Below are 10937 nucleotides of genomic sequence, written 5' to 3'. Positions count from 1 at the left end.
CCCCCCAGCCCCCCGCCCGGCGCCCCCGGCCCGGCCCTGCCCCGCCGCCCAGCGCCCCGCGCCGCCGCTCCCCCCACATGCCGCAGAGCGGAGCGGCCGCGGCGCCGAGCCCCGCCGCCCGGCTGCCCCGCCGCGCCGCCCGGCTGGGGCCCTGACGGCCCCCCCCCGCCGCTGGAGCCGGGGCCCGGCGGCGCCCGCAGTGCATGAGAGGGAGAGCGGGGCGGGGGCCGCGGCCCGAGCCACTCGCCTCCCGGCCGGCGGCGACGCGGGGACCGGCCCGGGGGGCGCCGAGGGGCGGCGAGGCGGTGGCTCCATGTGAGAGGACGCGGCGGCGCACCTGAGCCGCCGGGACAGCCGCACGCCGGGGGGGTCGCCGAGGGCCACCCGTCCGCAGCCCGCCCGCCCGGGGCGGGGGGTGGGGGCCGGACCCGCCTGCCCCCTTGAAGTCGCCCGGCCCCCGGCGGCAGCCCCGGGGCGGGGGGCAGCGGACCCCCTCCCGCCGGGGGAGAGGGGCTCCGCCTCGCCGCCGGCATCGCCTCGCCGGCGGGAAGGCGCGCGCGCCGCGAGCGGAGGGAAAGCCCAGCGGAGCCCGTCCCGAAAAGTGAGTGCGAGCGGGAGGAGCCGCCTTGGGAAGGGGTCGGATGCCCCGGGGGCCGCCGGCGGAGCGGGCGGGGGGCCGGGGCGGGGGGCGCGGCGCCGCCGCTTCCCATGCGGCTCACGTTGCCGGCCGCGCACGGTCTGGTGCCCCGCGGTCCCCGCGCCGCTCCCGCCCGGCCAGGAGACGAGGGGGAGGCGGGGGTGGGACTCCGCCGCGGCCTCCGGGGACTGCCGAGGTCTCCTCCGCAAGTTCTGCCGCCCCCTTTGTGCCCGCCGGGAGCGGCGGCCCCCGCGAACAAAGGCGGCGGGCGACGGGAGGGCTCGGACCCCTCCGTCCCGTCCCCGCCCGGAGAGTCGAGCGGAACTGCCGGGGCGGAAAGTTGTGCAAGGCTGGGAGTGGAGCGCACGGCCGCGGTGCTGTGAGCCCCGAGGGTTTCAAACATCCCCCCCGCGCTCCCCCGTTTTCCTTTTTTTATCTCTAAAGGGTTGAGTGGCTCCTAACAGACCCCGCGGCTGCCTCCGGCCCGCTCATTTACATAACACTTGAGTGGAAAATGCAGCTCTTGTCGCGGAAAAGCGTTATTAAGGAGTTGCTTTTTCACGTAAACCATTTTTTTAATGCGTTTTAAGAGCCAGAAGTAGTGTTGGCTCTTCCTGTTTATCGGAGAAGTTGCTCCTTCACGAAGCTCTTGCTCTCACTCCAGACCTTACTCTGGGACTGGGGAACGAAAGGTCTCGTTTGGGAATGGGACTCTGTTTGCTTGGGTTTTGGTTTGCTTTGCTTTTTAGCATTTCTGCCGCTTGCCCAGTTTCCCTCTGAGCAAAAACTGTATCAAAACTTAGCATGTTTCAATGGAGTATCTTAACTTGCTCTTAACTGAAGAAAACACCGCAGTAGTTAGTGGGGGAAGAAACATTTATGTCTGTCAGTGTTAAATTGTACTACTCAAGTGTTAAAATTTATACAGCAATTTGTTACTTGTGAAGAGGATGTACTAAAAAGTGAAGAGAGTAGGTTGAATGTCGTTTATTTGATGAGACATTGTTCAAACAGGCATCCAGAAATCGTAACTCTGTGTGAAAACTGTTGTCTGCATGAGTCTTCTCCACATCTTACTGGAAGGAGCCTGGAAAGATTTTGAAGTGGAAGGTCGTAGGATTCGTCTAGTTCTTCATTAAAAGGGGAGCCATACAGGTTGTGAACATCCTGCAGGTCGGTTGCTAGGGGCCTGCTCTCCTGGGTTTTCTTTACCGGATGCAATTGAAAGTAGAGGAAGATAGAATGTATCAGAAACGTATATTGCTGGAGCTCTAAAATACATGTATGTGAACAGAAGGCCATACTACAGAATTCCAGCAATGAGTGCTTGCTCTGTGCTTCAGTTTGTGCTACATATTTAGAAGTACTTAGTCTGTTTCCCAGTTGCATGCTTGTCTATTCCACTGAGAAAGAGAAGCCTCTGATAACTCAGAGGAAAACCTAGACATCATAAGGAAGTTTAAAGGTAGGCAGAGCACCTGATGTTGCATAGATTCTTTTTGAGACCAAGTATGCTGATGGGTAAGACGATTAATTTTTTAAATCCTAAATATCTCCCTATCTTAAGCTCCCTATTGTTGTTGCTGTTTAAAAAGTGGGTTAAAAGAAGTTGAACTCTCTATTCAGTTCACTCTTAGGTTTTCATGATCCCAGAAGTAGGAGGTCAGGAAAGGAAGTTGCATTCTCTTCAGGCAATGGAGTTAAGGAGATGGTCAATTCTATGCTGTATTTAATAACTACAGGAGCTAAAGGCACTATGTCCTTTTTTCATGTGGTGATAACACTTGCTTTTCTGTCATTTCCTGGTCTCAAACTTAAATCTGCCCTTTCCCACTCCATCATTATTTTGTCGTTAATAGTAGCGTGGTTCTTACTCTTGATGGCAATTACATGTTCTTGTTCATGATCCTGGTTCATAAATATCTCAAAAAACATATATCACTTCATATTTTTAAAATTATTTTTGTCAAGGTTTAAGTTTTTCCTCTTTACTGCAGCTTAGACCTAATCAATGTAGTTCTTTTGTTCAAGCTGAATAATTTACTAGTACAGTGGTGTTTGTTTGGAGATGTAAATGTTTATCAGAAAGTATATGATTTTCACTTGTCTTAACTGTTAGAAAAACTTTCATAGTAAGTAGCTTTTGGGTTTAGGGATAGAAATCCTTTTTATCTTTAGACTCTTAGACTGACAAATTAACTTTACTTCCCTTCATTACATACACCTGTGGTACTTTGCAAAAGTTTTGTTAATTCAGTGGAATTTGTTGTCTCTGAATCAGTAAAAAAACCCGAATGGTGTGCGATGATTTATACTAGGCAATGTTATTAAACGGAGAGGAATGCTACTCCTTTGTCTCTAAAGGAAACTAAGTTCAGTATCTTTTGGTCAGCACTCTTTAAATTCAGGTTTTATTTAATGAATGTTTAATCTTCTGGATCTTTTTCTGAAGAGCATATGCGTGTTAACTAACTTTATGTACATTATGTTTGAAATAAAAGTGACATAAAGACCCTGTCTGCAGAGCGGCTTCAACCTTCTAATATGTGGACTGTGTTTATCAGGTAATTCTGGAAAGAAACGATGAAGATTACAATGTCGTTGCTCTTGAAAATGCGCTTCCATGGCAAAGTATTGTACTTTAGTGAATTTGTGGGAACTGATGGATGGTTCTGTGCTGAAATGCTCAATGTGTTCACAGGATAGGCAAAATCTGTTTACCGGGATCACTTATGTGGACTTCATAATAGTCTAAGATAGTCTTTTACGACAGCAAAGGCAACAAAGATTTTAAGTAATTGTCTGATGAAGACTTAAAACCATGTAAGCGTGGAAGTTAACTTACTGTCAACAAACTTCTTGGACTTGCTTTGTGGTGGTATAGCTGCTGGTTATTACACAGGCTCTTCTGGCTAAATCAAGCAAGTTCAGTTTAGCCCAGTATCCTGTGCCTCTTAGTGTTCAGCAGTGGATGTCTGTGAAAGACTGTAGGCAGCACTATGTGCTTACAAGTCCCTGTCCCAGAACACACTTCCAGTTGCTATCAGTCTGTACTTTTGGGCTGTGTCATTTCTGTGCATTTGGCAACCCTTAGTGGCTTTCTCTTGGGTGAACGTTGTTTGGTGGCTTTGAGGGAGGAGTGGGCAATTCACTGCTTAGTGACTTGTTTTGGATATATGAGTTGTCAGTTGTCTTGGGTGCCTTCTGATTCCTGTGTGAGGAGAGAGGAAGAATACCTGATGCCTGACTACTCCTCACCTGTCACAGTTCTGTGTCCAATAGAAAATGAAAGGTGGTGGTTCTCCATCTTTCACTGTATATAGATTAGTGGTGAAATAATAATCATTTTTATATCCCTTTTCTGATCAACCAGAATCAATAAAGAAACATAATGACTTTATTAAGCTCTTACTTAAAGTACACATTTGCTTTTGTCTTTTGAGAACTTTGCATATGCAAGGCCTTTTTTGGTTGTAATGAATGTGAGAGTCTTTGCAGCTTACTCGTGAGGGGACATTTCTTGGGCAGGAAGAGGGAATGGGAGCAATTAATCTATTGTGATGTTGTGAGTTCTGCCTAGTTCTTTCCCACAGTGGTTATGATCAGCTACTCCACTGGTCATCCTGTATCAATGCATACATTGCAGTTAAATGTTTTCTAATAGATCCTTGATGGATTTTTTTTTTGTCAGTACTGTGGATATAACTTAGGTCTGTAAGCACTTCCTTTTGCATCCCATATTCCCAAAGTTTATTATTCAGAAAGCCTGAAAACTCCATGTGCGAGGTTTTGTTTTGTTTCCCTGCTCCCATATTTATTTTGAAATAGCAGATTTCTTTTCAGAGCTTCATCAAAAGAATTTAAATTTGGAAACATAATGCTTGTGTATAATATAATTTAGATTGTAAGGTCAATCAATTCAAAACTAAAGGATATCAGAGTAAAAAGAAACTACTGCACCATAACAGAAAATGTGTGTTCATCTCTTCAAGACTGCTTATCTTTGCAAAATAGACAAATCTGTGTTATTCAGCTCTCCAATATTATGTTTTCTCAGTATTCTCTGAAACAATTGCAGTTATTTTTTCAAGGGTGAAACCATGCATTTCTTCTAAGTTGCCATGTCTTAACATACCAGCAGATATCTCTTACTATTTGCTGGGGCAATTGAAGATGTTGCCACCAACTAGAGAATATAACACCCACAGCTGGTTGGTAAGAGGAGGTGTGGGATATATTGTCCAAAACTAGCTTGCTTAGTTCAGATAAGCTTTGCCTGCATCTTGACCTGAGACAGTTGGCTTTGCTTTGTGCTGGAGAATGAGGAGTTTTGGTATGTGCTATTTTGCTGGCAACAGTTCTGTTGTGATGGTTTCAGCAGGTGCATGCTCACAGGTAGCTGCGACAGTAAGGTTTACTCTCAGTTTTTTTTTTCTCCCCGTCCTAAATCCCTCCAACATGATCAGTGGTGGCCGCTGCACTATGAACTAGTAGAATTTGTCTAGTTTTCTGACCAACCACAAATAGGGCCATAAAATGAAAAAGCATGGAATGTTTTAATTATATGTGCTATTTTCAGTTTTGGTTGTAATTTAGACTTGTACCGGTATGATTTCCTTTTAAGAGTCTCAGAAAAGGTTGAGAGTGCTGTTTGGATTTTGTAACCCAAATACCTTATTATGATACTGATTAACATTTTGATGTGCCTTAGATGTCATGTGTACAGGGGTCCTTGGAATGTTGAGGGGAAAGTAATGTGTTTCTTGAAGTTGCTTGGTCTCTGTTTCTGAAGTCTGCTGAAGACTTTCTAAGCGTAAGATCTCCCTCCTGACCAAAACAGGAGAGCCACCCTAAGGTGGAGCTGAGAAGTGTGCGTGTGCTATGGTGAGACCTGGCTTTGTGGAGCTGGACCTGTGGAGACTGGGACATTAGGGAAGGGTTGCAATGATTTCCTCTTTACTCTTCATAAACGTGGATCAATGAGTCTTACCACTGCAGTATCCCAGATTGTAGCAATGGATTCATTCTTTCCTTTTCCTGTTCTCCCTCTTTACACGTGTGTCTCTCTTTGAAAATTAAAAACCTGAAATGATTCTGGGATGATCATTGTGCTCTTACCTGTGTTCCCTTCCCCAGTTCCTCAACCTTTTGGTCCAATGTCAGAGCTTGTTCTCCCTCTTCAGCATTTCTTCCTTTAGCAGTGTTGCTCTGGATGGGTAGGAAGGTGGGAGGAAACCTTTATGTCATACAGGTTACCAGATGACTTGTTCCCTTGTGTGTTTCTTTACTGGGGTTATCAAAGAGCTTAAGGGTGGTGGTGGAGAACTGATTGCACATGAAGTTTTGGTCGATTCTTTTGATGGATTGAAGTACTCCTGAATTTGGTCATGCAGAGTCAGGGTTACTCAGCTTTGGCTTTGTGTTCTTGTAGGTTGTGGCAATTGCTTTGAATTTCAGGAGGACAGGAACTGCAAACCCTGGGTGTGTGTTGTTGACAGTATCTGCTTTAACTCTGCCCTCTTGGACCGGCATAATGTCCTTACTGCACACATTGGCTCTGTGTTCTCACAGATGCTTGTGAATACTTTGATGCATGTGTTTTTCAGGATAAAGTCTATCATGTTTTCTTAAAGGTGAAACTTTATGTTTAGATCTGCTGTAGCATGCAGGATCTGCCTATGCTCTTAGGGAGTTAGTTTGCTGTATTTCAAAACTGCATGCGAAAGGATATTACTGCCTTTATGTAAAATATGTGATACGTTTTATAGGATAGAATGTGCATCTGTATATATCTGCAGAAATTAAAATAGTCAGTGTTTTCAGAACTAAACAGGCTACTTCAGGACAAGCTAGTTGTCTTACTAAATGACTGACAAACCCAAAACACCATAAGCCAATGGGGAAGAAAAGGTTTCAGGCTTTTCCCCAACTTCCTTTTTTAGGAGGGTAAGCTGCTCAGTGTGTTCCCTGGCAAGTGCAAACCTTTTCAGCATTGTAGCATACTTCATGCTTGAGAAGTTGCTCACTAGCTATTGCAGTAGCTGCAAAATCTAGCATTTCTTTGCTAGACCTGACAACAGTTGGGTTCATGCTTTTTTTTGACTTCTCCATTGCCTAATAAGGCTGGTTTTATAACAGTATTTTCTTTGGTGTTCAGGGCCATAACCACTTAATAAGGATAACCAAAACTTACAACTATGGAGCCTCTCTGAAGAATTTTACTCATCCTTTGTGGCAAGTGTGGCGCCATGTAGCTTGGCATGGTGTTGAATCTCTGTTGAAGACAGGATGTCTTCACCTTTGCTTCACCAAGTGCTGTGTCTTTGCTAAACTATGTGCCTTGTGGCCCTGAGCTCGGCCAGGTGGACAGTAAACCTGCAGTTTGCTTGGAGTGCTTACTTCTCTGGCTATTTATATTTCATCTTTTTATTTTGATTCATGCAGTGATGCTCGAACGGAGAGATCTTCTAGCACAGTAGAAAAGGGCCCTGAAACTTTGATCGTGAAGATACCCTCGTATAAGTTATTTGTAACATATGTTTCTGAATTCTGCTGTGGCAGTTTCGTCTGCTATTGCCAGAGCTGATGAGTATGTCTTCAATTCTGTGGCATTTCTGTGAGTGGGTGGATCACTGCAATGACAGGTAACATTTTTTCCTTTACTGCAGAGTATAATAGTGACAGTTCTTACCAATCCTGAGGGCATCTTCAACATCCTTTAAATCACGCTATGGCAAAGTTGCTATGGTTTTGTGGTTTGTTTTTTTGGCCAGGAAACTTTTAACACCATTTCTTTTTCCACATGCCTAGATAGCAGACCCTATTTGATATTTCAGCAAGAATGAATTTTAAATGATGTTTGCTTGGGGCACTGTGTTTGGGAATTACTTTTGTCCTAATTTGCTTCTTGTTGCAAGAGTTGAGGGGGAGTGAGACTGATTCAACCTACTGTGCTTCCCCCACTTGGTCCATGTTTAAACTTATTTGTGTAGCCATGATGGGGCAGATGTGCACCCTTATGACAAGCCTCTGGTGGAAGGGGGCAGTTTTACTCCTCTGCTTTCATGGTGTGTTTGTTGCGTTATCTGTGGTAGGAGGTGGGTTCGGACTGTGCTGTCTGTGGTCCACGTAAGAGCTACACTTAGTCACTGCCTGACTCCCAGCCTGCTGGACTTTGTCTTGCCCTGCACTTGCTCCATGCTAGCAGCTGTGCAATACATGGTCCTGAATGGCCACTTTCTGTTCGTGAAATATGTCGAGAGTGGCATGCAGGCTTTGGTAGCCCCTTAGTAACATGGTAGTAATTCTAACTATGTTTTGACATTATGTGTCTTCAGGGGAGTAATAAGAAGTGTGAAATAAGTCCTACTAAGAATATCTTGGGTGGGCTTTAATACACAAGTGGCTGAACTTTACGTTTTTCAAACTTGTAATATAGAAGTGTTTCTGTTAACAACCCTGATTATCTCCATAATGGCAGTTTCTTGCGTTGTCCAGATGTTTAACTTAATTTTGAAAGTTTTACATATCTGAGAGTGCATTAAAACTAGGATGGTTCTTAGACATGTCTTGCTGTAGCAAAGCAACTTAGACATTCACTATTAGGTTTGACTTGTTTCCAGGACATACTGTTTTTTCATCTCATCTTCAAGGTCAGGTTGAATGGGGCTTTGAACAACTTGGTATAGAAGATGTCCCTGCCTATGGCGTAGAGCTTGGAAATACATGACCTTTAAGGTCCCTTCTAACCAAAATCATTCTGTGATTCTATGATTTCAGTTTTTGTGCTGTATTCCCAGCTTTATAGCTTATTGCCATGGTAAATCTTGCAAATTGTTTTGTTGTTATTTGTGCTTTGAATGCCGTTATGCTTGACTATTTTGAAATCGAGTAATTCCTGATATGCCACAGAAAAGAAGTGGGCTGATACTGAAATAATTGAGGGTCACACTTCAGCTCAGCCATTACTGACGCTTGGCTGTGCCTGGTGGGAGCACTAGATAACACTCAGTGTGACTCAGGAGCACAGGAAGGATTTTTGTTTGAGGGGTAGAGGTGGGTGGTGCCCTCTGTCATGGGGTGGATGTGTGGCTCTCTGGTTAGGGGAGCTGCACGCTGTGGTTGCTGCCTGCCTATGTAGGAGGTATGTACAGTCATCCCGCTCAGCTTGTGGTTGTTTACACGGGCTGTGGGAACCTTTCAAAAGGGTACTAGGAATGACTGGAAAAACAAAAGCTTGTTTAGTGGCACAAAAGAAATGTTAACGTTTTGGTCCTTCTCATTCCTATTGTTTGTTTACAGTGCAGTGTGGTAGGAACAGAATCGTAGATTAGGCATGACCTAGCAAAGATTAAAAAGGAGAAATTTATCATTGAAACAATTTACCCTTCCTTCATGAAATAATTTCAAACCTTGTCAAAGTTGAGAGTGCATGAGATGTTATATTCTGTTGTCCTTTATGGGGTTGTCATTTCATATTGTATTTGACCTGCTTAGTTGCTGAAAGGAATGATTCCAAACATCTTCTCTTACCCTGACCTCTTCCTGTGCTAGCTATTGGTTTAATCTGGCTTTTTGGTAATTAATTTTGTGCTGTTGGTTTTCTACCGGTTTAGTTCCCTGAATTTAAGTGAGAAGGGAACTAAAAATCAAATTGAGTTGGCTCAGTGTGACACGGGATATGTGTTAGAGCTGACACAGGGGATGCACAGCTGGCAGTGCATCCTTGGGGCATTGGCTGACCATTAGATCAGCTTAACTGTGCCCTGAAACCTCATGGCTGTGGTTTGATGATCTGCTGAAGCCAGCGTGGGGTATGTGCTGTAACAAAGAGGGCTGATCTTGTTCTCCCTGCCACTTGTCTTTTGTGGCTGTGCTGTCCACTTCTCAAATCCAGCTAGTTGTGAACCAACATGAGTATTACTGCTGCCTGACTTCTTAGCCTTTTCAGTAAGGGGAAAGTGGTATTGCCCCTTTTAACAGCAAGACAGATTTAAGTAAGCTAAAAATGTTTATAATCTTTATACTAAACGGCAGAAGTATTGTCGTATGTATTATACTCTAAACCATATGCATGACATAAAACACCTTCAGCTACTACTGCGAGTTCAACCTTAAATTTGAGCATGCACTTCATCTTCAAAGGTTTTTTCCCTGGAGTTCTCTTCATATCACAGTCATAAATGTGCCAATCTGGACAAATTAATCCTTTTATTCAGTAGAGCTACATTTAACACGGTGATCAAAGCTGCAGAGTGCAGAAATATTAGTATTCAAATCTGTAAAACACAAGGGAAACAAATTGTTCTGTGAGCAGCAGAGCTAACAAAACCTAGTTTCCTGTGGATCTGTACCCTCTGTCTGCTTCTGTATCCCACCACTGCAGTAACAGAGTCCTTGTTACTGTCCTATTATCTCTTGTGACCTCCCTTATCACAATATGTTTGAGTCTTGCAGCCTGACTGTTACACCACTCCCCACAGAACCTACCACGCTTTTTTTAGTTTGCTAGCTGGGCTAAAGGCAGCATATGCTGTGGTGGTTGCAGAACTGTGTGTATGTTTGCTGGCTGCTGCTGAAGTGTGGAAAAAAATCATATTCAAGAATACTACAGATTGTAGAGCTGAGGGTTTAAATTAACTCTTGTTCTATTCTCTCTGCTTATTAGTTGCCACCTCCAGAAAAGAAGTAGGATTTTACTATAGGGTACATGTATCTTTCTGTTTTTCTTTTCAGAATCACTTTTTTGGAAACATGTATTGTGACACTGAAAAGTTCCACATATAAAGCTTCAAGTAATTCACAGTTATTCAAGTTCAGTCTTAATTTTTGTTATAGCCTATTATGTTGTTTAATAAAACATGTAATCCTTTTAAAAAGTATGTTAGGTTTGTAGTTTGTGGGTTTTTTTTCTTTTTTTTAAACCAAGTTTGGGGATCTGAGCAATTGTTGCATGGGAATGTATTGTTGTGTATACTTATGAATTTCATAGTAATGCCTTCTGTTATTTGTGATGTTTTAACTCCATAGTTTAGTTGAATATATTCTTATTTTTATAAAACTCCAGTTGAAATTAATGTTCTAAGTGGTTTTTTTTCCTTTACCTTTTCCTTTGTGTTACTCTGCATGTCTGTTGCGCTTAACATACCTGATCCTTCTGACGCTTTTTGGCATATATTTTAAGATACCTGTTATAAAATTTCACCTTTTTTGGAACTGTTTTAGTTTAATTAGCATTTTAAACCATTTTTTTTTACTGTGTGCCTGCTTAGGAGTGTTATATATTTACAAAGTGCCTATT

The 10937-nt window shown here is 43.8% G+C and overlaps 1 protein-coding gene across 1 annotated transcript in view; it reads left to right on the top strand.

Moving 5' to 3' along the window:
* The first annotated feature begins 239 nt into the window (after nt 1-239).
* FBXW7 (F-box and WD repeat domain containing 7) overlaps nt 240-10937 on the top strand; it is a 178733-nt gene continuing 168035 nt past the window's right edge. The window contains exon 1 of the mRNA XM_027721689.2: nt 240-601. The gene's annotated coding sequence lies outside the window, so the exon portion shown is untranslated. The remainder of the gene's footprint in view (nt 602-10937) is intronic.

The sequence above is a fragment of the Pipra filicauda genome, unplaced genomic scaffold (genome assembly GCF_003945595.2).
Source record: "Pipra filicauda isolate LSUMZ 115617 unplaced genomic scaffold, ASM394559v2 scaffold17_size4572894_pilon, whole genome shotgun sequence".
In the NCBI taxonomy this organism is placed as follows: domain Eukaryota; kingdom Metazoa; phylum Chordata; class Aves; order Passeriformes; family Pipridae; genus Pipra; species Pipra filicauda.
This window is presented reverse-complemented; position numbering and strand designations above follow the sequence as displayed.